This window comes from Sinohyriopsis cumingii, chromosome 19, assembly GCF_028554795.1.
Source record: "Sinohyriopsis cumingii isolate HCF-2022 chromosome 19, ASM2855479v2, whole genome shotgun sequence".
Lineage (NCBI taxonomy): Eukaryota > Metazoa > Mollusca > Bivalvia > Unionida > Unionidae > Sinohyriopsis > Sinohyriopsis cumingii.
The window spans coordinates 69768785-69774784 of NC_142979.1; positions in this window are offsets into that span (position 1 = coordinate 69768785).

Here is a 6000-nt window from a genome sequence, read left to right on the forward strand (position 1 = left end):
CACGAGGGTTATTCTGTTGCCATTAATTGTAATATCTAAAATAATAAATCTCCCTTGACTGTCACATCTTTCTCTATGAATTATAAATTCAAAAGTATTTCTAAAAAATATTGGAACCCCAGCACTCTTACTAGAGCAGTGGCTAAATATACATTTGTATCCCCATTCAGCTGCCCAATATATTTCATCGTTCTTTGTACTATGAGTTTCTTGCAAGCATATTATAGATACATTCTTTTGTTTTACCCAGTGGAAAATATCCCTTCGTTTTAAGACTGATTCTTGCAGGCCTCTAACATTAATAGATATAATTTTTATGTTATTATCCATGAAAACAGCAGAAATTTTATACATACATATTCTTGTACAGGAATGTATGAAGTAACTATCACCTTGAATTTATCATATGCATGGCTTTCACACTCACACTCACACAGAATACAAACATCCATAATAAAATCATCCATGGTGTTACAGTAAATGCTGTAGCTTTGGCTGCGTTTAACATTGATACAGTATACTATGGACAACAAGTGAAACAACTCCATTTGCGATAACTCTTATGCACCTCTGACAAACCTTTCCAGAGCTAAGACAGTTTTGTAAACCAAACGGCACAGATTAAAAAGAATATAAATTACAACTTAATGAATAAAAGAAGGGGTAAAAGGGAAGAAAACGAAAGGGTGAAAGAGCGCATACATGGAAGCGGTGGGTGATTGAATGTATGCGCAAAAAATGTGAGACTGAGAGATTAATCGTGGAAGAGTAATGTTGAGAAAGTGAGTAAACAACTGAGTAAATGTGTATATGAGAGTATAAGAGTGAAAGATGATTTATAAACTAGTGAGAGAATTTATTAGGGAGAGATATGACAGTGGACCAGCGAATAAACAACATATTAATTAAGGATAAAATTGGTGAGGGAAAGAAGTGTCTTATAAACAAAATATTAAAACAAATTAGAGTAGAAAAAGGAGTATAAAAACGAAAGTTCACATACCTATTCGGTCAATTTCATAAGTTCACAGAATTGCATATTACACTTATAATCTAATTTTCTCATCAATTTCATCATAGATGTCAAATTTTATCCTTTTTCCTGATTTGGTTTTGCCATACACAGATCCATTAAAGTACCATGCACTGTCAATTTCTTGATGCCTAGATAATTTATTGATAAGTTCAGTATTCAGCCTGGTTACATCCTCTACCAGTCTAATTCCTTTGTACTGCAGAAAATCCTTCCGCTTCTTGATAATTGGAAGTTTACAATCCAGACTCCAAAATTTGACAATCACTGGCCTTGGTTGTCCCTGTCGACCTGGAATCCTATGCACAGCCACTATATCCCTGTTATCTAAATTAATTTTTGTGATTTCCTTCACCAATTTCGGAATTCTCTCTCTCAGACTTTCATTTTCCTCCTCCTCCAGCCCTAAAACTTTTATGTTCAGCTTCCTTGAATATTGTTCGAATTGGTTTGAAGCTGCACTTGCTTGCTCTGATCTCCTCTCATAATCTTTCATATCAATCCTCATTTTATCATTTTCCTTCTTTGCTTCTTGTAATTTTTCTAGCAATTGGTGGTTTTCAAATTCCAGTGAATCCACCCTATCCATCAACTCTCCTGTCCTCTCCTTTACTACCCTTTCACTTTCTGCTACTATCTCCTTTCTTAGATCTTCTTTCACATTCTCTAACAATTTCCTCACAATAGTTGTAACAATTTCTGTTAGGTCATCTTTTTTCACCAAGTCAGCAATAGCAGATGTAAAATCTGCTTTTGAAATGCTCCCTCTGAGACTTTGCTTTATTTCATCCAAGTCCAGCTGAAGTGTACTCAAGGTTGATTTACTCATACTTGTGTCAGATGTCTCCATTAGGGTGCCACTCTGTAATCTGGTTTTTATTTGTTGCTTGCCTTGATCTTTCTTTCCACTCATACTTGTAGATAATCTTGTTTGAACTAATTTTTTCTCACTACTCAGTTGTAACACTGACATTTATTACTCACCATGTGCCAAACAATTCTTACAATTGAAGGCAAACTACACTGTAGTAAGTAAATGAGTCAAACAGATCAGGTAGGGAATGTCTCAAAACTGCACCACTAAACTTCCATATCTATTCCATCATATTTGAATTTTGAGTGGAAAAACACATTTTTTTTTTTCAAAATTGATTAAGATCTACCAATAATGTTGTATGTCCTGCATTCCCTGAATATTCACACATAATCCCAACAAGTATGAACCATTTCACTGTAAAAATAACCACTTATAACTGCCAAAATCTACAGAGCCCACTTTACTAGCTTCCACCTATAGCCGCCACTACTGGGACGTAAGTATTATTGTGTATAGCATGATGTGAAACAATACCTACAAAATAGGAACATGCTCATATACGCTTATTTTAAGGTTCGTATCATGAAATAAGACCTTGTCATTCCACTGAAGCCGAAATTACACAATGGGATCGTCCCCGTTTCGAGGTGTGTCCCCACTCTGTTGGTGTGTATTGACACTGATGTCCCCGTTTCGCGGATTTTACAAACGCACACACACACACACACGCACATACACACGAACGCTTTGCTAGGGCCAAGGGTCCCATCCCTGCCCTAATTACGGCATTGGGGTGAAAACACTTAACCAGCATTGTCAAACATGTATGTTGGGGAGTACCATTGGTCGGGCTAGTAGGGAGAGATACAAGTCAAAATATGCGCCCAAACACCAACAGATATCGAGCTCGCACAAGGAGTGAAAAAGTTACTCTCCTGGATTTAGTAGGGTGGATACAAATTATGTGAAATATATATGTTTAGTGAAAAGCTGTTTAGGATGAAGTACAATCAGGTTTCAACAGGTTTCATCTAGGTTCGGTGAGCCACATTTTACAAATACGACAAATGCAAAATAAACAGTAAATACACCGACTACTGTATTATCAGACCTTAGACAAAGGTAATCCAGTAGACTCACACTGTGCACTCTCTGTTATCACTACCATACCAAACAGATCACACAAATCTTCTAATCAAAACTTTTTTGTCCATCAGTTATACAACCAGACATCTCATCACACGAGTAGCGAACGTCCGTGCTTGTTAGCAATTGTTTGGTGTTCAAAACTGGAGATATAGAAAATACGTAATGACAATAAAATTATCGTGGTAATAATATTCATAACAAAATTCATTACTAATTTTATTATCTAATAATCCGTGGTCCAGAAATGACCGTAGAGACATAACTAATCAGTAAGTTCTCCCTGGTGCCGTGAAAAGCTCTTAGATAAATCAAAATGTATAAATACTGAGAAAGACGATTTACTTATCCTACTTCAGAAAAACCTTAGGGTTAGGACACTAGTTCCATTTCCTTGGTATAATATATCCAGTAGTGTTTTGAAAGTGCCGTTAAAACAAGCAAAAGAGAAGCAAACTTATAACATCATGCACACTGGGTTTGTATATCTCTCTTTTTCATATATATAAACCTTGTAATATTTACCTTAACCCGGAAATCAGTTTCAATATGAAACATAATCAATGTAGCACATATAACATAACAGAACTGTACTATATTGCCGAATGAGTTTTAACAATAGACATATTATTTAAAGTACAAGTGGTGGTATTCGGGATATAAAAGGAAACAAGAGAGAGGGAGAGAGAGAGAGACAGAGAACAATATTACGGACTTAATTACAAACGGAACGAAATGGTAATATGTGTAACTACTATGTGTCTCCATGGGTATAGAATGATTGAAATAGAAGTTTTATGAATCAGTTTAATTTAATCTGTTAGCATTTATGTTACTAAACAACTTACTAAATTTGTATGCATTGGCACTCTTTAGATGCGCCTTGTTTGTATATTGTTTTCTTATTTCAGCAAAGTATTTATATTCCAAAAGATAGGATAATTAGTCACTTATGTATTGTGAGGAACATACTTCACATTTTTTTTTCAGACATATGCAAATTGTCCACCTTCTAGTTTCTTATGATTTGTTGTAGGGAAGTCCGTTATATGGTTCTATACAATTTTGTTAAACGTGCTCAGATTTAAAATGTTTTTAAAATGTCATCAACGTTCATTTAGAAGAATCAAAACACTGGGATATCAAGTTTCGTATATTATTGTATAATATGTTTGAAATACTATTTGTTTTCCAGTAACAAGGCAGGCTCAAAATATAAAAATATAATGTCCTGCCAAGAATCACGACACATAATGTCGTAGATACATCTTAATTTGTTTCATGATTATTTTGTCCAAAATAATTCAATGCGACTTGTGTTATATGTAAGTTGATGTTGTATAAATTTTGTGTGGAAAGTTCGGTTCTTGAGTTTCTCCTGTATTTTGTTCTTTATTAACACAAGTAACATATTTGTGTTTATGGTCACGTTGAATCATCTATGCTATACATATATACATCTACCAAAATAATTGTGTCTAAGACAGTTTACGCAGTGGCAAACTTTTCATATTGATGACGATATTGTTAAATTTAATCTGCTACCATCACCATGATAATTATTAATTGTGTACATGGAAATGAGTATAAGGATAAGCAGAGTGGAATGCATGCTGCGTGCTGTGTATGTAATTTATCACCTCTGGTGGTGCATGAACTATGCATAATAATAGTGTGTTGCATGTAACTTTATATGACATAAAAGAATGTTCGTTTTTATTATTGTATGTTTTCTATGTCCTGTCATAGTAGATAAGTGTTTAGGTGTGTAAAGAGTTGGGTTGACAATCTGCCAACTCAATACTGGGCCAATTAAAGTTAAAATTATAATATGTCAATCTGTCAATACCTACCATAACAAGAAATAATCTTCATTTTGCACCATATTATTGTGTGAATATGATCTGATTTAACGTTGATACTATAATAGTAACATTTCATTTTATTCACTCTTTTTAACATTTGGTACTTTTGACATTTGGTACTATTTTCTCCAGTATTCACAGATTGTAATCTGTTTGCCTGACCTTAATAATATAATACATCTAGCAAGCAATGCCAGTGGTTATCAATACATTGTCCGTTGCAGTCTGTTAACCGGCCTTACTATTGTTAAAACAGATAGAAACCATGTCGGCGGTTAGTAATCAACTGTTAACCAAAATATTGTCATACAGTTAGCTAGCAATACCAGTGGTCAGCAATCCATTTTCAATTGCAGTCTGTTAACCTGGCCTTACTATTGCTAATACAGATAGAAACCATGTCGGTGGTTAATAATCAACTGTTAACCAAAATGTTGTCATACAGTTAGCTAGCAATACCTGTGGTCAGCAATCCATTTTCAATTGCAGTCTGTTAACCTTGCCTTAATAATGTTAATACAGATAGAAACAACGTCGGTGGTTAGCAATCAACTGTTAATTACAGTCTGTTAGCCCGACCATAATATTCTAATGCAGATAAATCAATATAATTGTTTAGCAATCCATTGTTAATTGCCGTCTGTTAGCCCGACCAAAATATTGTCATACAGTTAGCTAGCAATACCTGTGGTCAGCAATCCATTTTTAATTGCAGTCTGTTACCCTTGCCTTGATAATGTTAATACAGATAGAAACCATGTCGGTGGTTAGTAATCAACTGTTAATTACAGTCTGTTAGCCCGACCATAATATTCTAATGCACATAAATCAATATAATTGTTTAGCAATCCATTGTTAATTGCAGTCTGTTAGCCCGACCAAAATATTGTCATCCAGTTAGCTAGCATTACCAGGGGTCAGCAATCTATTGTTAACTGTAGTCTGCGCCTGAATATAATAATGTAATACAGCTAGCAATCAATGATATTCATCAGCAATCCATTATTAATTGCATTCGTTTAGCTGTCCATAATAATGTAATACAGCAATCAAGCAATGACAGTGGTAAGCAATCCACAAACTGTGCCAGGTCAATACTTTTGAAGACCAAAGGTTGGGTACAGTTCATAGAGGATAAA